The sequence below is a fragment of the Tenrec ecaudatus genome, chromosome 12, assembly GCF_050624435.1.
Source record: "Tenrec ecaudatus isolate mTenEca1 chromosome 12, mTenEca1.hap1, whole genome shotgun sequence".
Lineage (NCBI taxonomy): Eukaryota > Metazoa > Chordata > Mammalia > Afrosoricida > Tenrecidae > Tenrec > Tenrec ecaudatus.
The window spans coordinates 7,447,788-7,473,938 of record NC_134541.1 but is presented as its reverse complement, the minus strand read 5'-3'; positions in this window follow the sequence as shown (position 1 = coordinate 7,473,938).

Below are 26,151 nucleotides of genomic sequence, written 5' to 3'. Positions count from 1 at the left end.
CAGGTCTTTTTACTGTACAGCAGTTGAGTGAGTTTGAACTTCCACCTATGGGTCTAGCAGCCAAGGGCCCAACCACTGCCCCACCCAGATCCTTAAACCAAGCCAAACTTAGGCCACTGAGGTCCATCTCAACCCATAGTGACCCTACATATATGCACCATATTCAGAATACAAGAATCCAAGAAAATTGTGGCCAGGGAAGCCAAAAGGTCAATTAGCATGGCATTCTAGAAGCCAGATGACCCATATTTTTAAATGTATAGGACAGCAGATGAGACATTTATGAGAGAGTTCTTGGAATTCTCATACACTGAAGCTTATAAAAATCTTTCTCTGTTCCACAGGGAATCCAGGATGAATGATTCCTTTAGGACCAGTGTGAGAGTGGTGATACCGGGAGGGTGGAGGGAGGGTGGGTTCGAAATGGTGAACCGATTACAAGGATCCACATATAGTCTCCTCCCTGGGGACAGACAACAAAAGTGGGTGAAGAGAGACATCCGACAGTGTAAGATATGACAAAATAATAATTTATAAATTATCAAGGGTTCATGAGGGAGGGGGAGGGGAGGAGGGGGAAAATGAGGAGCTGATGCCAGGGGCTTACATGGAGAGCAAATGTTTTCAGAATGATGAGGGTAACAAATGTCCAAATGTGCTTTACACAACTGATGGATGTATGGATTGTGATGAGTTGTATGAGCCCCCAATAAAAGTTTTTTTTTTTACATAGTTCTCTGTTCTCAAGCTTGCTCACAATTCAAGGACTCAGCAGATGTCTTCCGTTCCCCCTGGCTTGACTGCTCTCCCCTCTGGCTTGACTGCTCTCCCCTCTGGCTTGACTGCTCTCCCCTCTGGCTTGACTGCTCTCCCCTCTGGCTTGACTGCTCTCCCCTCTGGCCTCCATCCACCCTGGTTGCCTTTTCTAGCCGCTCCTCGTGGCCAGCCCGTCGTAGCCTCTCACAGCCCCTTACAGTTCTCCTAGGCACTGATAATGTTTATAACGCCAGCCTGTGGGATGAGTTCACCCAGTGCCTATATCTCCTGATGCGCTGTGAGCCAGGAGGAAAAACTCTGGCATATTCTCATGGCCAGGTATGTGGTCCCAATCCAATGACTATTTCTTGAGATGAGAAATGAATCAGATCTATTTCTGTGAGGATCGGCCTGTTTCCTATGTAAATATCCGAGTTAACCACCTTTTCCTCTCCTCTCATGGACTACCAGTTATAGCTGCATATACCTGCACACAGCACCATTGTATGGGTCATCGCCAATGCAGAACGGTGCAAAGCATGATGAGAAGAACACGTGGGCTGCTCGCTGACACTGCTGAGAACCACACAGCTTGCTCCTCCAGCCTAGTAGGCAGGGTCTGCTACTCACGGAGCTGCCTCAGCAGAAGTGCCAGCTGTTACCTCTCCTGAGTCATGGAGGTGTCTCTGGAGCTGTAGGAACTGTGAATGTCAGATCTATAAATGACAAGGATCCACTGTAACTCCAGAATCGTTTTAATTCACGTTTTGTATACCCAGGTAGAACGATTATGTAATCAGCCAGATCCTTGTGTTAGATAATCAGTTATTACTTTGATAAGTCTGAGGCTCTGTCCTGTTCTAACTTTAATTGTCTTGTACTGCGTAAAAGTTATCACTCTTCTGTTCAGGAGAAGGATCCTGTATTCCAATAATATCCACCAGGCTGTACTACACATAGAGCATTTGAGTAAAACACCAAGCCATTAGAGAGAGAGAGAGAGAGAGAGAGAGAGAGAGAGAGAGAGAGAGAGAGAGAGAGAGAGAGGTTATTGAGCGACAACAGAACTTCCGTAAATTCTATGCATTTACATGGAACAATTTGATTTGCTGGGTCAGGTATCCATGAAGCATCATCACAATCAAGGTTACAAAAATGATTGCTTCCCAGAACTTCTTCATAGTTCACTGTCATACATCTCTCCTCCTTCCCCTTCCCCAGACCACCACCTGCATTCTGTCACTCTAGATTACTTCCGTACGTTCTAGAATTTTATACAAATGGAATCACACAGCAGGAGCTCTGTTTTGCCCAGCTTCTTTCAGGCGTCAACTATACAGATTAAGATTTAATCCCGCTGCTGCCATTATCAAGAATCCCCTCTTATCTATTACAGAGCATTTTCATGGTAAGGTACACTGGGTAGCACAGTGGTTATGCACTCTGCTGGCTAACGCAAACCTCAGAGGGTGGAACCCTAAGCCACTCTAGGAAAGGAAGAGGTCTTTAAACTGCGTCCCTACATATTGTAGCTTTAGAGACCCTATGGGGCTGTTCTACTCTGTCTTAGTGTCGCGAAGAGTCAGAAGAGACGCCACGGCACTGAAGTTTCTGAGGCCCCATTGGGTTCGCAGCTGAGTGCTTCATCCCAGCCCCACAAGGGCTCCTTTCCTGTGTTCTTTAAAAGTTGTCCTTGGGGTTGTTGGTGTTAATATGCTTCCCACACAATTTAAAAGTAATGAATATTTTCATTCTTTCCCCCTTTTAAAGTTCTACTAAGGTTGATTTCAACTGAATCCCCAGAGTCTTGGGGGTGCATTGGGACCAGCATGGGGCTTCAGACCCCAAGGTTATAGACAACTATCTGCCCCTGTCTCCAGACAGTGCGAGCTCATTGTCCTTAGTCTGCAGGTCTCATGGCAACCCTCGGAGTAAGGTCCAGTCCTCTGCTTTTGAAAACAAATCAGCAAATTAGATCTCTCCTCAGAGCTTTTACCTTTGTGATTTCTGTAAGCAACATGGGGGATTCAGGTAACTACACCAATCAACCAACTTGCTGCTGCCAAAGAAATATCTGTGAACCATGAGCTACTGGCATCTCTTACTTGGCAAGGGCAGGCAATTTTCCACTGCAATCCCAGTCCTCTCACACTGCGAAGTGTTCAGCTAGCTATCCTTTTTGTAGTTGACTCATGCTTGATAAAGGACCCCAGGTAGAAGTGGCGTAGTGGTAACACACTGGGCTGCTAACTGCAGGGTCAGCAGTTCACAACCACCAGGCACTCTGTGGCAAGAAAGACAAGACTTTCTGCTTCCATAAAGAGTTGTAATATCAGAAACCACATGGAACGGTTCCATCCTGGCCCGTAGCGTAGCTATGAGTTGGCATTGACTTGGGTGGCAGCGAATGCTTTGGAAAGTAGGAGGTCAGAGGCAAAGGGGAAGGCCTCAATGAGATGGAATTGGCACAGTGGTTGCAGCCTTGGGCTCAAAATCACAAATGCTGGCGAGGGTGGTACAGACTGAGTGATATTTTGGCCTGTTGTACATGGGGTCACTATGAGCTAGAACCGACTCGAAGGAGCCCTGGTGGCACCATGGTGAAATGCTCAGCCTCTAACAGAGAGGTAGGTTTGAACACATCCATGAGAGAAGAGGCCCAGTGATCTGCTTCCATCACGATCCACAGAGGAGCCCCTCCAGGGGCAGTTCTACTCTGTCACGTGGGGTCTCCAGGAGCCACAATCGACGTGAGGGCAACCAACAAAGTCTTCTGGTGGCACTATTGGCTGAGCATTAGATTGCAAACTACAAGGTTGATGGTTCAAATCCACCAGCTACTCTGAGGGAGAAAGTGAAGGCCGTCTACTCTCCTAAAGATTTACAAAGCCACACAGACCCTTTAGAGGATTGCTCTGAATTGGAGACAAGATTGTGGCAGTGGAGGTGGGATGGGGTGATGTCGACTATTATGTCACCATCGGAAGTCAAAGTGTAAAGCCAATGGCCTCAGAGTACCTGTGCATGTTGATGACACCATGACACACGGTGCTGTCATTCACCTAAAAATCTTGTTTAAGGAACCCCTCTGCCAGGTAAGGACGATATGCCTTAGGAAAATGCTCCTCAAGCATAGACAGCTTTCTAGACTTGCCAAGAAATCCACACTGTGTACTTTCTGACTAAATCCCAAGAAGCTTTCTGTACTTCACCCCCACATTTTAAAACTGGGATTTCTGGTCTCCCAAAGGAAATAGCCCAGTGTTTGAGCTCAGCCTTCCCACCTCCTGGATGAACACCGGGAATCCATCCTGCCCGCACTTCACTGCACAAACGCTTTGCATCAAGAGGACCAGGGGGATGTGGAGAGCTCTCTGGGAGCAGGTGTATTATGTTGCACGGTGGCTGATTTATGGAGGAAAAGAAATACCGTCCACAGTGTAAATTTTTGTAATGACCTTATAAAGACAAATCTGCCTTACAGAAGAATTCTACTTTTAAATGTAACTTCTTCTACCCTCAGAGGTCAAGATTAATTCTCCATGTCCCTCTGGGTTTGGAGATTAAATGGAGCTCGGTGACTTGTTTCCAGAGAATGGACTTAAAACTCACGGTCCTTAAATGAATCCTGACTTCGAGAGACCCTATATAGAGGCATGGGTAGAACTGCCCCTGGCTGTTTCCAAAGCTGTACAGATTTATGGAAGTAGAAAACCTCATCTTTTCCCCAAGGAGCAGCTAGTGGGCTTGAACTGCTGACCCTGCAGTTAGCCATCCAATGCATTCCCCGCTGCTCCACCAGGGCTACTTGAGAATGGACCATACAAAGATAAAAAGGGTAGCAGTGCAGGGGAGAAGTCTAGAAACCACCTTCATTCACCAAGTGATGAGGATGACGTTGCCTGAGCTGCCAGGTGGGTGTTAAGTGCCACCTGAAAGGCTGTGCAGAAAAGACACATCACTTCCATGATATTGCTTCCATCAACTCATGTTGTAACAGCTGCCATCAAGTCAGACCAGGAACTGTGGAAGGAAACCGGCCCGGCTCTGCACTGCCCTCCTGGCTGGCTGCACATTGGACAGTGGTGCATAGTGCATCTCGGGGGGGTTCCTGGCTGATTTGCCAGCCATCTTCCTAGACGATTTGGAAGTTTCACCCAAACCTTGCAGCAGCAAGACCCGAGGCACCGCTGATAGAGAGGTTGTGGCTTCATCCGAGAGGTATGGTCCCAGCTCCACAAACCAGAAAAAGAAAGTTGTGAAACAAACAAACCTACTGCTGGCAAGTGGATTCTGATCCCACAGCACAGAGGGGGCCTGTCTCCATCAGATTTCCAAGATGGTAAGCCTTTACTGAGGCAGGCTGCCTCCTCTTTCTCCAGTGGAATGGTTGGTGAGTTTGAGCATCAGGCCTTTCCAGAATATGAACACTAACCACTGTGCACCCTGCAAGTGAAAACTCAGTCTGATCACAGGCAAACCAAGCACAGACAGATCTGAATTGGAGGTGGGGGTGGGGGACGGCGAGGGGGCATATTCTGCTGGGGGATGGGACAGGGCCTCTAAAACTCAAAACTTGCAAGGTCCCATGCAACCAGGTCTAGGTGAGTGTCTGGGGGAGGTGACAGAGACCCTCTCATGGCACAGGGACACAGGGGATGCCTGGGAGCCAGTGCAGCAGTGTGTTTAGGAGCAGACAGATGACATCAGTCGGGGAAACGGTGACATCCAAACAAAGCCTGCGATGGACAGTTAAATAAATAATTATAAACAATGAGCTTTTTAAGTAGGAAATGGAGCCTTTTTCCGGGCACTAAAAACTCATCCTTTCTGGATGGGGGTGGGGTGGGCGGGGGATGGTATGTGAGGCATGAGTCACACTCGCCTGCCAGCGAGTTTCACACTGCGCACTTCATCTTCACACCCAGCCCGCAACAAAAATATCCTGACATCGTCACAGTAAACACAGAGATCGGAAAACGGCGGCAAGGGGTGGGGATCCTCTGTCGCAAAGCTGGCTGCACCCCAGAAACAATGGACAGAGGAAGTTAGGCGCCAGCCCCTTTGGGGCCATAGTTTGGAAAATGGAGTAAATGGGTAGGAACCTCCAGGAAACAGCCACAACAAATCTTTGGAGTAAACTCAGGAGCCCAGCAGGATGCTAACAAAGATGTGGCCCCGACCCACCAAAACCAAACTCAATGCTGATTCCTAGTGACCCCCCTGTGGGTTTCTGACCCTGTAACTGTTCACAGAGTACAAAGCCCAGTCTTTCTCCAGAGGAGTTGCTGGTGGTTTCAAACTGACGACCGTGCAGTTCGCAGCCTAATGTGTAACCACTAGGTTATAGGGTCCCCTGAAGTGAAATGTACTAGACAGCAGTGGGTAGGCAGTTGTAAATAATTGCCATGACAATGCAAAGCATTGTTCATAGATATGAAAATAAATTCTTCTCCATAAAGGGTTCATGGATTTTCTCCCCTGCCCTCTCCTGTGTTATTTTACTGGGCTCTTCCATCAATCGAGAGGTGACACAGCCCAGGAAGGGAGCAAAGGGCTCCACCATGCTCCTGGCCAGGGATGCTGCTCTGGGTTGTCAATTAAGTATCTAAGTTATTGTATTATTCAGTGCCCACAAGTAGACTTTGACACCTGCTGACCCCAAGCGTCCAGAGTGAAACTGCTTCCATGGAGTATTGTCTTTGGGAGGTTTCAGAAGCCCTCTGGCAATCTTTACTCCTGATGGGATTTGAACAGCCAATGGTCCTAATGAGTGCTCCTGGAAATGAAAACCAGAGCTATCACTTTCATTAACCCATTTTAGAGATTTAAAAAACTACAGCAGAGGTTCAGTAATTCAGAGTAATTTGTCCAAGGTGTTCTGTGGTAATCCTGAGGCCCAAAACTAGGATCAAACTCTGTGATAATTAGGTTTATTGTGCCAACTAGGCCTCCATAGGAAGATGTGGGTGGAGTTTAATCAAGTCCCAGTTTGATTGGCGGGTGACCGAGACAAATGCTTTCCGAGGCTGGCTTCTCTTCTCTCTTTCTCCCTGGTTACTGGACCAGTACACTGCAGCATGGGTTGGTCCTTTGCCTCACGTGTATGCTGCATTACCTGTGGGTCAAGCCAACCCATGAATCATATTGTTCCTTCAAGATCTGCTTCACCTCATTGCTGATGGATCATGTCACCATGGGCACATTGCTAGAACTTGAAACCCCATCCAGGCCTGCTTCTACAGCCTCCCTCGAGCTACTGATTGTTGCTGCCCCATCCTGCTGTCTGCTACCAGCAGTCAACTCTGCCTGTCTTCCCTGAGGGCAAACTCCACTAACTGCTTCCTTGACACTTTGCTTGTGGGAAACCTAGAATTTGATTTTCAGCAACCAGACCTCATGTTCAGTCACCATCCATCATTGAAGGATTGTGTGCTGTGGGGTACTAACTGCAAGGTCAATTGTTCAAAACCACTAGCTGCTCCATGGGAGAACTAGGGGCTTTTTACTCCCATAAAGAGTTACAGTCTTGGAAACCCACAGGGGAAGTTCTACACTGTCCTATGGGTCTCCATGAGTCAGAACCAAGCCGATGGCAGTGAGTTTGGTTTTTGATTTCCAGGTAATGATGGACTAGGAAGAAAGGCCTGAGGATCTAATTCCAAAAATCTACCAATGAAAACCTAATTGATCTCAACATCCCATTGAGCATGAGGTTACCAAGAGTCAGGGACCAATAAGGAAACAGCAGAACAGAGCACTCATAACAAGACAGTGCAGGATTCCAGGTCACAAACTCGACATAAAAACCTTATGCACAAATTTAACTTTTGCAATTGGCATTCTTCATTAAGGAAGCTGAAGGTCGAGTGACACACTCCCTATGAAGGTCATACTCCCTATAATGTCCACATAGGCTAATGCTGAGCCCAGAATCCATTCTTTGTACCTCTGTATGACAGCTTCATTCTCTGTCGACTATGAGCATGACTTGGGACCTACAGGGAAAATTGAGCTAAGTTCATAGACAGTATTAAAATAATACTGGGATGTCCCAGTGGAGTGGTGGGTTAGGCATTGGGCTGCCCACCATAAGTTTGGTGGTTCAAACCTACCAGCCACTCATCAGGAGGAAGATGAGGCTGTCTGATCCCAGAAAGAAGTATGGTCTCTGAGATTCTACGTAGAGTTGATATGTTCATCACGACGGGTTTGGTTTTGATTTGGGTGCGATGTACAGTGGCATCCATTACATGTTAAGGCCAAAATTTATGCTAATAGTTTTGTAAATGACATTGGTTTTATATTTATAGAATTGTCAGGGGTTAGGAGTGCCTCGATGGCACAGTGGTAAAAGCACTCAGCTGCTAACCCAAATATTGGCCGGTCAAACCCTATGGCAGCTCTGGAAGAGAATTTAACCATCTGCTTCTGCAGAGATGTACAGCCTGGGACACCCAATAGGAAGTTCTACTCTGTCCCTCAGGCTCACTATGAGTTAGAACCGACTCAGCAGCGATGGGCTTCTGTTTGGTTTGAAGAAATTTCTAAAATTTCTCGAGGTTGATTTTATTCTGCTTTCTCGGGGAAGCTGTGTGCTGGAGTGTAGGGATCAGTCTCTTTGGCCCAGGCCTATCTTTAAAAATAAAGTTTTATTGGAACAAAGCCTTGGCCACTTATTGAGGGATTGGTCATGGCTACTGTCTTCCTCCCATGTGGGCAGAGTTAAGTAGTTACAGTGGACGCCGGATGGTCCACCATACCCAAAACGTTTCCTCTTTGACCCTTTATAGGAAGCGCCTGCTGACTTCTGCTGTGGGATGCTTGTGAAATCAGAAATTCACATCTTCTGTTGGGCCACGTAGGAATACAAAGGATCCACTCGGAACCAACGTGGAGACTCAGAAAAGACCCAGGTTTGTAAAGATAGAAGCTGGGTGAGGAAAGGTCCCTGGGGGGAAAAAGTGCTTCTAGAACAGCTGGTTTAAAATATGGCTGAACCCAAAGAGAAGCTCCAAATCGGGTTTTACAGATGCGTGAATTTAGGAAAGATAAAATTGTTTGCAGGTGTGGAGAAGAAATAGGGCAGCACCGAGACAGGGACGTAACTTTCTATCCCTTTGGCATTCTGAATTTGGAAGGGTGATTTTCCCTGTCTCCATCCCAGCATCATGAATTAAGGGATTGGCGCATCTAGTCCGGATATATATCAGACACAACAGATGTCTGCACATGTAACCGTCCCCTGCCCCAGACACCACCAAGGACATGGACTGGACACTGGTAATTATTAATAGAATACAAAATAAAATGAAACTAGATCGTCATGCATATTGCTAAGCTATCACCTCACCTGCCACAGATGTTGTCAGGAAAGACCAGTCCTGGGAGAAAGATAGCATGCTTGGTAATGAAGAGGGCCAGCAAAATAGAAGGCCCTGGACAAGATGGGCTGACACAGTGGCTGCAACCATGCGCTCAACCATCACAACGATTGTGAGGATGATGCTGGACCAAGCATCCTTCTGTGGCACAGAGGGTCACGATGAGTCGCCACCTACTTGATGGCACCGAACACCAAGAGCAGAGTAGTTTGAGACAGGAGTTTGGACAGGGTAGGGGGGTGGGGTAGGGTGGGTGGAAAAGAGACAGGAGCTAAGTCACACAGTTCAAGCAATGAGTCATGTGTCCTCTAGATCACTCTGGAAGGGTGTCTTCGTATCCTAAGACCAGGCAGTAATGTGGAGCTAGCAGCACACAGCAGCTGAGGAAAATGTGTAGAGACACTGAGTCCTAGAAAGCTTTCTCAAAGATTTCTTTTAGCGTTTTCTAACCGACTTTACTTGTGCTGGACAAAAGTAATACAGCTAGTTTCTACCCAAGAATTACACAGTAGCGCTGACGGAACAAACAGAGAGAAGAGGGGACATTCAAGAACAAAAGCAATCCCAGGGCACAACCTGGGTTTGGAACCTACTAGTCTACCCCAGAGGAGAGTCGTTGCGTGCGGGAGACCAGTACTTCACGTTAACCAAACTCCAGTCACTCACCTAACCCCTGGAAGATTTTTTACTGTGTGTTACTCATACCACTGCTTATGTTTTGGGTTTTTTTTCTTCAAATCAACTCACTTTCTAAAACCTTACCGTATCTACTCGAGTATAAGCCGACCCAAAATATCTGCCAGGGCACCTAATTTTACCACAAAAAATGCATTAGAAATATGCTGAAAAACTCGGCTCATAGTCGAGTATATACTCCTTAAATGTTTGCTTGCATCCCATTTTGAGCAACAGCATCTGGGAAATCACGAGTATGGTGGTCTGCTTGTATTATTTTTTAAATACGTGTTAAACTATTCAGTGTTACAAAAGTGTGACATCAAGATTGAGGTGATACAGAGCAACTTAGAAGAGCGTAAGCCATACATAGCCTAACGAGTCTTGGAGAAAGGTGGTGCTGTTATTGGGTGCGGTCCGGTAGCCACGCAGTCATGGTCCCCCAGACAGTGGACTTGAACACTGCTTGTGCAGCGCCATCCCTACTGTGTTCGAGCCCAGGCGGAAGTCGCTGCGTCAATTTATCTCACCGAGGGACTGTCTCTTTCTCACTAACCTTCAGCTTCACTTACCTTTTCCAGGGACTGGTCCCTCCTAATAACATGTCCAAACTCTGTGAGAAAATGTCTCCCCATCTCGCTGCTGAGGACCGTTCTGGCTTTGCTGCTATGGCGGGGCGTGGTTTACTCAGTACTCTTCGCCAGCACCGTAATTCAAATGCATCACTCCTCCAGTCTTGTCTATTCATTGTCCAGTTTCCAAACGCTTATCAGGTGATTGAAAATACCACTGTTTCGGCCCACTGCCCCTTCGCCCTCCAAGTGCATCTTCTTTCTCACATCTTAAAGGGGTCTTGGACAGCAGATCTGCCCGATGCAGTACGCTGTTTGCTTTCTTAGCTGTTTGCTTTCAGGCGTGTTGATTGTGCACCCAAGTAAACTGAAATTTTTGATTACTTCGATCTTTTCTTCATTACCGAGGTGCTGTATTTTGGTCCAGTTATTAGGAGATGTTTGTTTTTCTGAAGTTGGGCTATCAAGTACACTGAAGGCTGTATTCTTTGATGTTTGTCAGTAAGCGCTTCAAGTCCTCCTCATTTTAAGCAAAGGTGGGTCATCTGATCAGCTTAGGTTGTTAATAAGCTTTGCTCCTATGCTGATGCTGTGTCTGCCTTCATATTATCCAGGCTTACAGATTTTTGTTTCTCAGCATACAGATTGAGTGTTATAGAGCAAGAACCTCTTCCCTCGTTTTAAGGCAGGCATGCCCCCTTCTTCCCGTTGCACCTCTTCCCTGGTTTTAAGCCAGGCATGTCCCTCCTTCCACTGGAACAACTGTCTCTTGGTCTATAGACAAGTTACATGTGAGCACAAATAAAGCAAAACAAAATAATAAAAATCCAAGCCCACTGCTGTTGAGTCAATGCCTGCTTATAGCAACTGTGCGATGCTTGTGTGTATATGTATACAGAAAGACACTTATATCAAGAAATGGCTTATACAGTAGTGGAAGACTAAACCCAGTCAGGTTCAAGTCTATTAGTCAGGTGTAAACCAGAGGCTTCCTCCTTCTCCTGGAGCTGCAAGGGCTGATACACAGGAAGCAGCAATACCACAAGAAGCATGAAGACCACATGCTGGTGGATGCCGAGCTGGATGAATCTTGGATCAGCCAAAAGAATGCAAGTCAGCAGTCTGCTGATGGATCCTGGGATCCACTGGCAACAGAACAGGCGATCGATAGAGCAATGCAGAATCTGGATCCAACAGTAGGAATGAGGTAGCTGTCACACAGTCAGAATGAAACCTCCCTCGATCGTGTCAAGGCTGTGACCACCAAGTGGGAAATATTCTGCACTATGTTCCCCCAAAGGCCCTGGTGCTTCACCGAAGACCCCGTCACGGAGCTGACCACACTATATTAAGGCATAGATCGTATCATGGGAGACCCCTCACCCGCCCTAGAGGATATAAACACGATCACAGTAACCATTTAGGACAGAGTAAAACTGCTCTACAGCATTTCACACCTGCAAATATTTAAAGAAATGGATTGACACATCTTTCTCCCACACCCCATAAGGTCACTCCTCTTAGTCTGTCTACGTCTGGGAGCTCTACTGAACCCATTCACTATGGGGCCCTGCTGGCACTTGAAAGACCAGTGACGTCGCTGCAGCAGCACAGAACATCACCACAATTCCACACTTGAGAGCTGAGCGGTGCTGCACGTAGACCCTGCAGAACGTATGGCATTAAACCAGACCTTCCGCAGTCACCCCAAATCCAAAATACCCATCCTATTGTGACCCTGTAGTAAGGTATAGTTTTGGATGTTCACTAATTTGACTTGTTTAATCTGTAATGCAAGTATTTGGGGAAGACCTGTCCCTTAGCAAATGAAAAACCCCACTGAGATGAATCCATTCCAACCAGAAGGACTCTGTTATATTCTACTCCAGGGACTGGCAAATTTTGAAACGAAAGAGCCAATCCTATTCCTCATGTAAAATTTTAAAACTGTTATATAGCCATAATATATTTTTATAAAGAAAATCACCATTACCTGAGTAACAGTCTTTAAAATTTTTCAATTTTACTTCAGAGTCACATGTGCATACCAAGAGGGCTGCCTATGGCTAGTGAGCCAAAGTTTGCCAATCCCTGCTCTGCCCAGTGGGTAATCTGAAGTATTAGATTCTACAAGTAAGTCTATAGAGAATCATGAGATTTGGGAATCTGGAAGATTCAGGAAGGTCATGGGAATTTATCCTTCATAAAGACAAAGGTGTAATAATGTTATTTCTCATTTTCTATTGAGAAAAAATAAAGGTTAGAAAATAAAATTAAAATAAAGCAATCTTTTAGCTTGGTTAGTAAAAATTCCTGCCTTCAGCATTATGCTCTTTGAATTATGTATGTGGGATCAATTTGGTAGCAAATTGATAAGATGAGTAAAGCAAAGGTAACTAGGAAAGTTGGGGGTGGGAAGAGAGAACATGCTAATGATGCAGGAGTGAGTTGAAAAAGGAGGGAATGGGAGTCATGTTCTCTAAAGAAGCAAAGGCAGTGATGATAGATGAAAGATACGCAGAGAGATAGATAGATAGATAGATAGATAGATAGATAGATAGATAGATAGATAGATAGATAGATAGATAGATAGGATAGATAAAGAAGAGAGAGATTTATATCAAGAAATGGGGGATCGGGTACCAAAAAAAAATAAAGACCAAAAACCAAAAAAAAAAATCACTGCATTGTGAATGAGGGGGAGTTCAGAGTGGGGACCCAGGACCAGGGCCCATCTGTGGGCAATTGGACAGCCCCTTGTAGAGGGGTCACTGGGAGGAGACGAGCTAGTCAGGGTGCAGTGTAGCAATGATGAAGCATACAATTTTCCTCTAGTTCTTGAATGCTTCCTTCCCCACCTTATCATTATCCCAATTCTGCCTTACAGATCCAGCTGGACCAGAGGTTGTACACTGGTACATATAGGAACTGAAAACACTGGGAATCCAGGACAGATGAACCCCTCGGACTGGTGGTGGGAGTGGCGATACCAGGAAGGTGGAGAGAAGGTGAGCGAGAAAGAGGGAACAGACTACACGTATTGGCATATAACCTCCTCCCTGGGGAATGCACAGCAGAGAAGAGGGTGAAGGGAGATGTCAGACAGTGTGAGATATGAAAAAATAACAATAATTTATAAATTATCAAGGGTTCATGGGGGAGGGGATCAGGGAGAGAGGGGGAAAATGAGGAGCTGATACCCGGGGCTCAAGTAGAAAGCAAATGTTTTGAGAATGATGAGTGAAACAAATGTACAGGCTGCCTGACATAGTGAATGTATGTGTGGATTGTGGTAAGAGTTGTACAAGCCCCCAATAAAATGATTTTTAAAAAGAAATGGCTTACACAATTGTAAAAGTGGGCAAATCCAGTCGAGTCCCAGGCTGTGGGACTGATGTTAATGCGGAGGCTTCTGTTGACTCAGCTAGCTGCAGGGGCTGATAAGCCAGGAAGCAGGGTGATCCGCTGGAAACTACGGCAGCCATCCAGGAAGCACAGGCTGTGGCTGCACAGTCCAATGAATCCAGGGTCACAGGTCAGATGGCAGGCTGCCCAGGACGACAGGGACTTGCCAGCAATGTGGCAGGTCGTTGACTCAAATCCAAAGAACCAGTAGTTGACCAGTCAAGTGCAAGGTCCAGACACAGGGAAAAAGATAACGAGTTTCCTCCTCAAACAAAACAAACAAACTCACTGCCATTGAGTCAGTTCTGACCCCTAGTTTCATTAGTTTGCACTTGGTGAACATCATTTAGGCGTTTTTCTGAGGAACCGTCCTTTAAACTGCACCAGGGCTACGACTTGTGTAAGGTGGTTGCACTCCACCTTACCCTTCTGACAGTTGGCGGGCTGCTAACAGTAGTAGTTGCTAACATCGTGGAGTTGGTTACATTGCGTTACAGATCATGGAGACTACGAGACCTGAACTGCCAAACCACTGGGAATCCTGATCTAGCCAAGTTGACACAAAACCTAACTGTCACACAGGGCGATGATCTTGGCGCAACTAGAAGAATATAATCATTGTCACTGAATTCTACATATAGAACTTGGTGAATTAATGCATGCTTTGATACGTGTACTTTCAAAAATAAAAGAAGGAAATAGGTTATTAAAAATACACAGACACCAAACAATGAGAGAGGGAATGATGGGGATGTCTATGTATTAATCTAATATGTACCTGGAAAATAATACTCCGTGCAAAAAGCTTATTTGTGTAATTATGAGTTATGTTAATCCATCTTTGGTGATTAGCTGGAAAGATTTCTCAGAACTTTTAATATCAAGTATGCTTTGTGGCTTTTAAGAAGGATTTAGTATATGGAATTCCCAGTTTTATTTGAACAGAAAAATCCTTTCACCTTGAACTATCAGATAATGACCTGCAGAAAGAAGCGCTTTCTGAAACAGTTTTAGCAGTCCATGTGTTCTCTTATGCAGCCTATAGTTTGTTGGATTTGCCTATAACTAAAGCATATGTCACTTACTCTTTCTGTCCCTTTAGAATCACAACAAAATCAAGACCTGTTACCTTTGAGTCGATTCTAGACCATAGTGACCTTCCAGCCCAGAATATAACTGTCCCATAATGTTCCCAAGCCTATAATCTTGATGGACGCAGAGCGACACATCTTTCTGCCACAGAGAAGCTACTGTGTTTGAACCACTGACCTGTTGCTCAGCAGCCCTGAGCTTAGCCTCTGCACCACCAGGCTCCCTCTCCTCCATAGAATAGAGCCCCCTTTATACAAGTTGTACTTTTGCTCTTTTGGAAGAATCTTTGGGGAATTATTTGTCTATATAATGTATAGAATAATTTGGGATTCAAATAAAGCCCAAACCAAGCCTGATATAAAATGGAAAATGTTCCACGTGAAGTTTTCAAAATCCCCCTTTTATGGATACACAGGATAAGCTTCCTATCTGAGAAATGTGAAGAGTAATTAAATTCTTCTGGGTCATTAACTAGAGGAACATAAAAGGAAAATAATTCTGAAAAAAGTTCAGATTCTAAAGTTGTGCTTGCTGGTGCTCTTGAAAACCCACAGCAAACGTCGATTTTCGAGGTTTGATGCTATCCCATGGACCTGAGACAAAAATCTTGCCATCGTCACTTCTAGGGATCACCCTGACCACTTTGTCCAAGACAGATTTGCTCCACGGTATTCACTCACCCTATTCAATATCCTTAGAAGCAAGGATGATAAGACTTTTTCACCCACTGTTGACATGGGATCCAAAGGCAATGGTCCCTGGAGAAAGACATCATCCTTGGTAAAGTACAGGGTCAGTGGCAAGGAGAGTGACCTTCAAGAAGATGGGCTGACCCAGTGGCTGTCCTAATGAATCCAAGCAGAGCAACAACGATGAGAATCGCCAAGAATTCATTCGCTTTGTTGTCCATGGAGTCCCTATGAGCCAGCCCATAAAGACTTTAGCTTAGTGGTTCTCAGCCTTCCTCATGCCGCAACCCTTTAATACAGTTCTTCGTGTGGTGGTGACTCCCCAACCATAACATGATTTTTGTTGCTACTTGATAACCGTCATTTTGCTGCTGTTCACAGGGCAACCCCTGTGAAAGGGGTTCAGACCCACAGGTTGAGAACCACTACTTTAGCTGTTCTAATAAGCTCCTTGGGAATTGTTAAGAATCATTCAAACTAGATGGGCCACCTTCGACAAGCAAATGGTGCCTTCGATGGGTAAGTGCCATCTCATATTTGTATTTACAAATAATGGCTGTCTCTCAGTGCCCATCCAGGTCATTGCAAAATTTCCTACTTTGCTTGGGGATGCTTAGACCAAAAAGGTAACATTATTTGTTTTCCCTTGTTTGCAGTCGCTGTTTACCATTCTTCACATCACCCAACACAGAATGAAGGAGTCTGAATAGACTGCAGGGTAATTCTTGTTCATGTGTCTAGGGTGGGATCTGATAAGTTTTCTGTCTTCCTCAAATGGCTCAATTTGTCAAAGAATACCACCAACGGTTTTTCAGTTTCAGGTGTTTTCATTGCTATCATAGTTTATAAATAAGGTTTTGTTGCCTTGGTACAAATAGCGCTTTTTTTTTTCTTTCCTCAGACAGCATAGGAAAAGATAAGAAACCATGTTCAATCTGATGAGGGCTGTGATGGACAAAGGAACCCGTGAGAAAAGAGAGACAGAATACAAATGTGTGCATTTAATGGCGCAGGAGGAAGTCTGAGAAGGGAAGTGCGTCTGGGGTCAGATCTCAATAAGAAGGCCTCCTGGACTTGCTTCTCATTTGCATGGGCATCATTTCACATCTCCCTTCTGAAAGTAAAAGAAAGTCTTAAAACTTGTCTGCTGGGGGAAATATTAAATGATGCTGCTTTGCCAACCAAAGGAAGTCATGATGAGGAAATTTTTTTTAAAAGAAAGAAAGTTATGTATATTGCCTCTAAAATGACCATGACCATGAATATGCAAAAGAGCGCCTACGAGTTCACATGCTGATTGGCAGAGATAAAAGCACAGACTGTCCCTTAATAACAATAATGCCCCCAAATTGGTGTGTTTTTCTCTGAATTTACTATTAACCATAAATCATTGCAAGACTTAATATTTCACATGGACTCATTTGTGGTTAATGTTCCAAGGAGATGGAGCTGGGGATGGGATGTTTTTGTAAAGAAAATGATCCAGTGTTTAATGCTTTTTAAATCTCATTCTACTAACAGTAGATCTTTCCCTAAATAGCTTACATTTTTTATGGCCATTCCATCGCCATGCATCTTATTGATTAATAGGACTCTTATTTCTCATGTGGCTAAAGTCCCTGGGACTTTTCAAGAATGGAGGCAGGTATTTAGAACTTCTCAGGGTCCTTCCTTCACCATTTATTTACATAGCTCAATGGAAGAGGAGGGTTTCTGATTACAAGATGAAGCAAGACTATGCAAATAATGGAAAACGATGAGGACAAACCATTGTATCTATATTCTCTAACACGTGGAAGGAAGACCGAAGCTTCATTTTCTAAGCACCGTATCACTAGCTACTGATTTAATGTAAAGGTTAATTTCTAACTCTTTTTGAATCTTTATGATCTTTATCATGTAACCGCTCAGACTCTACAGATCCTAGATTTTTCTAGATTTTCTAAATTCTCGATTCTAGGGAGAATCTCTAGGAAGAGATAGAAATATATTTCTCATTTATTTATATTTCCCTGCTAGAGGTAATCAATTCATGTAAGCTCTTATGATTGCAAATGACACAAACCTACCTTCAATTTGCCATAGCTAAAGAGGAATTTCTCTATGAATGTAATCACATCCAAAAGTACAGGATTAGAATGGTTTGGCACCTAGTTGAATTCATGGGTTGTCATGATGCCACCAGGACGTCGACTCTCTGGCATCTCTTTTCTCCTCTATGTTGGTGGGATGGTTTGAGATTGGGGCAACTAGACACTCCTGGGAAGGGTAGGTAGGGGTAGAGCCCAAACTGTGAAGTAACCCACAGCCCGATGACTCCTCCTTGGTGTCATATGCCTTTTTGTATAAGAGAGGCAGACTGAGCAGAGTTGAATCATCTTTGGCCCTTTGCCTTCTGCTGGAGCCAGACCGTGGGTCTGATTCCTCCATCTTCTGTTGTATCACCCGCTGATCCCAGGAGCTCTTGGTAGACTACCAACAGTGAAATCATTTGGCCAACTTCAGACCTCTGCACCCACTAGCCTGTCTTCCCTCCCCTGCCACTCCCACTGTCTCTGCTTCAGTATATTGCTTCCTGTTCATCAGTGTCCACGAGTCAAGAGAAACCTGACTTGAACCAGCCTGGACTTACCTATCTCTACAACATCGCGAGCCATTCCTTGATATAAATCCCTTTCTGCATGCAAACACATACACATGCCATTAGTTTTACATCTCTAGGGAACCTCGCCTCACACAGTAAGCTTTATTTTCTGGCTCCACTAGGTGGGAAATGACTATAAACCAACCCATCCAAAATGGGACCTCCCCGTACTCAACGATCAAAACAGAAGTCTTGAATTCACTCTAGCCGATTTAAGTTCCATCTCTTGTCCAAGCCTAAACCCATCCCTGTGACAAGGAGAAGCAATGCTAGGTCACATGACCATTGCTGGGACCAAACTTACTGCCATCAAGCCAATTCTGTGTCACAGTGAGCCTACAGGACACAGTAGAACTGCCTCTATGAGATTCTGAGGCTCTAAATCTGAGGTTGTAAATCTTTCTCCTACAAAACAACTGGTGGAATCAAACTGCTAACCTTGTAGTTAGCTGCCCAATGCATAACCATTATGTCATGATGGCTCCAGTTCCAGTGAAAATGTATTGATCTAAAAGACCCGTAGTGGAATTTGCTTTGACACATGAAAACAAGTAGATAGAAATTAGTCACAAATAAATGTGTATTAATTAATTATTAAAATAAAGACAGACAGACATAAAACACTACAATCATTACACAGCTAATCCTAGAGGGAACATCATCCTTCTTTCCATTATTTGCTTGTAAAATGAATGGCGCCCTTTGTTTTCTCTTAACTGATACTGGGTTAATGGTGTGCCATGCATTCAACTCCTGACTGAACGATTTATGAAACTTTGACCACATTGTATCTATTCTACCATGCCTTTCCTTCCTGTTTGATGAGGAAAAGGTGTCCAACAGGGGAATAATGGGAAAAGAATGTGGGGGGGGGGGTGTCACTCTTGCTTGTGAACCTTAAATAAAAGTTCCTCTTAAGCCAATTGTATAACTTTCTCATTGTCCCTTGAGTCTTTTACATAGCCAAGAAAAGGGACCAGCCCAACGCCCATTCCTGTTTTCCAGTGTGCTAGAAAGTGAAGCCAAATAGACCCCATTTATTCAGAGCCTGGTACCGTGCTTATTATGTTTTGGGTGTGATTTGTTGTGCTTTGTTTCTGATCCACTCAAAATTAAATTCTGCTCATTCTCTGAGTATCTCAATGTTGGGAAAGTCTCCCTTTATAAAGAAGAATAACTAAAATAACTATGAGTGAACAATTTTACCCACAGGACAAACCCTGAGACATTTTCCACGAGAAATTAGGTTGAAGAAAAAATTATGAAGAAACATCTGGCAAATGAGAGACCTGACAAAAGAATCAAGATCCAACAGGACCCCTGAAACTTGTTCTTTTGACCTGATGGCTGAATGTACTGGTTCTTATCTGCAAATTGAGAATGGTATAGAATCTTTCAATATACCTTCTAATTCAACCTTTATCTCAAATTCAACTATTGCAAGCATTTCTATTGGCCATCCACTATGTGATATGAACAGTGTTAGTTGGCGAGCCAAGGGTGTCTACGCTTCCCTGCTCCCCATTTGCATGGTCCAAATTTGGCCACCACATATGGAAGCTATAGGCATGGGTGGGATTAGTGAAGGAGCGCCCAGAGAAGAGAAAGAAGCGGAGGGTAAGCAACAGAAGAGGGCAGAGAGCCCAAAGACACATTCTTTCATTGAGCCCTATATTTGTAGAGAAACTTAGTGATGATCAAATTCATCTAAGCCCAAAGCAAACCCAATGAAATGAGTAGATTCCTACCCCCATCAAACTATAAGTCAAAGTAGAACTGATTCATAGGTTGAAGGTATTTATGGAAGCTATCTGACACATCTTCCTCCGGCATAGCAGTATTTGAACTGGTGACCTTTGAGTTAGCAGCCGAGTTTTAACCACTGTGTCAGCAAACAAAACAAACCACTCCCATTGCTGTCCAATCAAGTCCCAACTCACAGCAACCCTATAGGACAGCACAGAACTGCCCCATAGAATTTCCGAGGCTGTAATCTTTACAGAAGTCAAGCTACATCTTTCTCTTGTAGATTTGCTGGTGGGTTGGAACCGATAACCTATTGATTAGCAGCTGAACACTTAACCAGTGTGCCACCAAGATTTCTCTAACTTATCTACTTCCTGTTAGAGATAAGAAGACAACCAAAATATATCAAATGCTTGCAAGTAGAGAGAAAATCTAATAACGTCAGGCTTGGACTGTAAATTGCTGAAAATATTTGCTAAAGATATTTTGGAGAACATTTTAAATTTACATATGTTTGGGCATCATAATTCTCTCCTAAATGCTTATCCTAGAGGGATAAGAAACACCTGCATACACTACATACAAGAAGAATCACTTGGGGATTTGTTTTTTTTTTCGGTAATAGAAAAAAAATTAGTAACAATCTGCATATCTATTCAAACGTAGCATATTTATACATTCCAGCACTAAGGAATGAGTGAAATGAATAGACTAAATGTATATCTCAACATTAATAGTAGAGATCGTATCACGCCACTTATGTGTATTAAAATTCCCATATTCAATATATATATATATATATACAGAGAGACGAAAGGTATCCTGGTGTAATGCGTTGGACTGTTAACCACAAGGTAGGCACACTTTAACCCACTTGCTGCTCTGCAGGAGAAATATGAGGCTTTCTGCTCCTCTAAAGACTGATGGGAGAAATTCTATTCTGTTCTGTAGGGTCACTGTGAATCAGAATTGACTCCATGGTAGTGAGTGAGTTGGAGTAAAATCACAGAAATTGTGTATGTATATATATATATAGAAAGAGAGAGAGAGAATAAATACGCAAGAGAGAGCATAAAATGGACTAAAAGGGTATTTATATAATATCCATAATTATGGATATCTATGAGAATAAGGAAGACTGAGGAATCGTCGATGTATTTGCATTGTGGTGCTAAGGGAGAACATTGAAGGTTCCATGGCCTCCTAAAAGGACAAAGTAATCTCACTTGGAGAACATGGCCAGAGTGCTCCTTAGAGGCAAGACTAGTGAGACTTTGTCTCCCATAATTTGGACATGTTCTCAGGAGAGACCCTTCCCTGGAGGAGGGCATCGTGCTTGGTAAAGCTGAGGGGCAGCAGAAAAGAGGAAGACCTGCATGAGCTGGGTTGGCACCACAGCTGCACCTGTGGGCTCCGGTACAGAAACGATCGTGAGGATGACGCAGGACCGTGCAGTGTTTTGTTCTGTTGTACATAGGATTGCTAAGGACCGGAGCCTACTCAATGGCACCTAACAACAAGATGAGAAAACAAGGGAGAAAAATGTACTGAGATTTGTATCAAAAGGTACTTGAAGTTTGTTCAAAGTATTTTACTTTTAGGGAAAAAGAGATGAGTGAAGACAGTAAGTGCATAAAAATAGGCAATTCTGGGAGGTTAGAAAACATTTGTTATATTATTCTCTAATCATTTCTGTGCTTTAAAAAATTACTCAAAATAAAACTAGAATACTTCCCAAAATAAAAAGGTTAGTGGACACCAGTTCTCAGGTTAAAAGCCATTCAGAGTCTGAAATTCTGTCTTCTCCTTTCTTAGTGAATGACAAGTCTAACCCCAGGTTTTAGTTAAATATTCAATGTATACCCATCAGTGGTTTAGAAAATGTAATAGGTTGAAAACACCTCTTAAGACTTCTTCCTTCCACCTGGATTGTAGGAGGGTGTCATGGTGTCTCAGATCCCTGGGTCAACACGCTCAGCTGCTGAGCAAAAGTTTGGAGGTTCGAGTCCCTTCAGAGTTGCCTGGGAAGAAAGTTCTGGCAATTCATTTCTGAAAGACCCAGCCACTGAAAACATCGATGGAACACAGTCATATTCTGACACGCGGGAGCTGAAGGCCATGCTCTGGCAATTGTTTTCACTGCTTTGGTAGCTTCAAGTCGTCCTGGAGGGTGAGGGTGTTGTTAGACGCTGTCTCGTTGATTCCAAGTCATCGCAACTCTGTGCACAACAGAATGAAACACTGCCCAGTCCTGTGCCAACTTCACAAATGTAATGTGAAGTAGATCGCCTACTCCTGCTTCTTCATCTGTTCTTAATGTGGAAGCTTCACTGAAGCCTGTTCACTTTGGGAGACCCTGCTGGCATTTGACATTACTGGTGCCATAGTTTCCAGCATCATGTGGCATGCAAGCCATCACAGAACAATAAACTGACAGACAGGTGGTGGTGTTGAAAGGTCAGATGCCTTTCACTGCCATGGAGTTGATGCTGACTCACTCATAGGCCAAGGTAGACCTGCCCCTATGGGTTTCTGGAACTGTAACTCTGTAAGGAGGAGAAAGCCCTGTCTTTCTCAGGTAGAGCAGCTGGTGGTTTTGAACTGCAGACCTTGTAGTTAGCAACCCAATGTGTAACCACTATACCACCAGGGCTCCTCTAGGTAAAAGACACGATTCTTCAAATATCAAGACCTGTCCCACTCCACTTCCCCTCCACCTTATTACTCCTCTTCTTGATCTTTATGTTAGGTTGGAGATATGAAATGATTCCAGCATGCCTGGGTACCACTTCAGGAAACATCCAGCAGGTCCACCAATGGGTGGTCATTCTAGGTCACACTCTCCTCTGGTCCTGTGTCATATGAACTTCCTTTCTGTCTCCTGCTAATGGAAAAATGACCCGCTTACAAATGGGAAGTTATAAACAGTGGCCAAAGAAAGCAATTCTTTTCTCAATGTAACAAAACATTTTCTTGGAAAATAACAGAGGAGCCAAGGATTCCGCAGAGTCTTGGGCACGCAGAAAATGAAGGCACAAATACAAGAGTCAGCAATTAAACTTAGAAACATAAACAACTTTCAAAAGAAGATCAATGTTTTATCTTACAATGGTACCCCTCCCCCCAGATTGATCTGCCAGTCTTTATGTAACTGCATCCTGCTGCTGTGCTATTGAGTCTTCTTGGGCTTGGATACGCAGTGCATTCATTTGACGGGTTATCATATTATCTCGTTAACTTCATCTTACCCTTTCCCTTCTGGGCTCGTGATGTCGAGACTCTGACCAAATTCATTTCTTGGTAAATTGGTTCCTATAAAGTTCTCTGCCTGAAGGTCTGTTTGGGCCACATGTACATGCATACACAGACACACACACACACACACCAATTAGATTTCCACGGTAAATAAATCCAGGGGAAACTCACAGGAGCCGCAGAAGTGTTGCTCCTGTCTCGCACCAGAAGCCAACTGTCTGTACTCCGTGGTAACTGACAAAGCAACGGGGACTGTTTTGAATACACACGAAGGAGGAAAGCAAGAGGACAAACAACACAGCATTCCTTCTGGAATCGTTTACACCTCAGAGTGCATCGTGAGGAAACCATGGAAGTAAGTGAGATGAATAGTGCCCGGGCTTTGGAAGAAAAGCTGCGGAGGGATAACAGATTCACCAACAATAAATTCTTTTGCAATGGCAGAGATTCCATAAGCAGTGTCAGACGCATCTGAAGCCCACGGACTTCGAGTTGATTGTGACTTGTAGCAACTCCATAGGAAAGCGTGAACCTCTCCGTGGGGTTTCCAAAGTTGGGATTCTGTGTGGAAGCAGGTTGCCCCATCTTCCTCCCATGGAGGAGGCTGTGGGTTGGAGCTGCTAACTTTGAGGCTAGCTCCCCAACGCCTACGCGGCTGAAGCACAATTTCTGAAACCATCAACTCTAACCCCTAGCAACACATTGATGACAGCATTCAGTCTGTGCATAACCAACCCTGTAACTGCCTAGCTCCCCAAACAATCTAAGTGAATTTCAGAAACCCTAACAGAAGGAAGAAGGGTCTGGATATTCTTCCCAAACAGTAAATATTGACAGGAGTAGAAGTCCAGTCTTTTTCCCTCGGAGCTACTGAGAGTTTCACACTGCCAGCCCAACGTGTAACCACTACACCACCAGGGCTCTGGGAAAGTGAGTCTGGCTCCCTCAGTGTGTCCCTCTTTTTGTCTACACGGTTGTAAGTTCTGAATCCAATCTACATGCCTTTCACTCTTTACTTCTTAATTACATTTTGCATATTGGGGAGCCTTCTGAACAATGAGACTCAAATATAAAATTGAAGAGTGGTTCTCTAAGAAATAAATTATGTGGATTTTTTGAAAGATCGTGTAATCTTGGATATAAAGATAAATACCCGAACAAATTCAAGCAGATGTAACACATAAAAAATAAAACATAGTAAAATTAGGTGTGTGTGTAACCTTGGTGGTGATGTGTTGTACTGACAAATTGTTGAAAAGCAAGGATGCTCCTTTGAGGACTAAGGTGCACCTAAACCAAGCCATGGTATTTTCAGTCATCTCTTGTACGTGTGAAAGCTGGACACTGAATGAGAAAGGCTAAGGAAAAACAACCTACAGTACATACACACAATGGACCACCATGCAGCTTTAAAGGGAAAACATGAACTTGAGAAACGCCTCATAACATAGATACGTCTAGAGGACATTATACCAAGTTTCCAATCACAAAAGGAAAAATCTTGTATGAGACCACTATGAATAAAAGTCAAGAAAACATTTTCACATAAAAAAAGAAGCTTCCCAGGGTTCATGGGAGAGGCGGGAGCGGGGAGGGAGAAAAAATGAGGAGCTGATATCAAGAGCTCAAGTAGAAAACAAATGTTTTGAGAATGATGATGGCAACATATGTACAAATGTGCTTGACACACGGATGGATGTATGGATTGTGATAAGAGTTGTACGAGTCCCCAATAAAATAATTAAAAGAAAAGAAGAAGAAGCAGCTTCCTGTGGGGGGAGTGAGATAGTAGTTAATATAAGATATTGATATAATAATAATTTATAATTTATCAAGGGGTCACAAAAGTGGGAGGAGAAGGAAGAGGAACTAATACCAAGGGCTGTAATAGAAAGTAAATGGGTAGAAAATAATGATGGCCACCTAAATGCAAACATGCTTGATACAATTGATGTATGGATTGTTATGAGAGCTGAAAGAGCCCACAATAAAATGATCTTTAAAAAATAAATAAATAAAAAGAAGCTTCCTCTTTGGAAAGCTTCTATGAGGGTTACAAGATAGGAGGGGGAGTGAGGGTTAATTATTAGCTAGAGGATAGACATATGGATTTGAATGAAGGAAAAGGCACTATGCAATACCAAGAAGGTCAGTGATAAGTGATGGAGAGAAAAACACACTCACAGGCAAGAGTTAAAGGCAACAGCGATGAGTCCTTTTAGATGCCCAATCATGAAAAACATTCATCTAAATGGACACATAGATAGGCACACAAGTTGAACAAGTATGGGGAGGAGAATAGAATCATGCTCAAAATATACACATAGATATCATATTTCCTATGCTGCAAATATATCCATGAATATAATAGAACATTAAAAGAAAAAAGCAAACTTGCTGTTAATGAGTCAATTCTAACTCATAGGGATCCTGTAAGAATAAGAGCAGAACTACTCATTGTGGTGGGTACATCGTTTCATGTGAACTTGAAGATATAAAAGTGGAGGGGTGGAGTCTAGTCTGTCAATTAGGTCACAGCCTGATGGTGCCTCCTTGTGGGTATAGCCTTCTAGGGAGGGTCCTGAGGAACCCACCCACCCCCCTTCTCTCTGCCTTCACATTCCTGCTCAAGGGCCACTCTGAGACCTGCCAGAGCCCTGTGATGTGTCCACTGCCATTGGATCCACAGGAGTTTGCACCCACCGGACTGTGATCTTCCTGCGTTCTGAATGGTTGCGTGTGGTTTGAGTCTCAAGAGGGACTTATGGACTAGCATCAGACTTATGGATGTGAGCTGGCCTGGGCTGGGAAGTTTTCCTGATATATAAAGTTCTTTCTTATACCTATGTGAGTGTCACTGGATTTGTTTCTCTGGACAACCCAGCCTCACAAATCATTAAGGTTTCTGAGACTCTGAATTTATATGGGAGTAG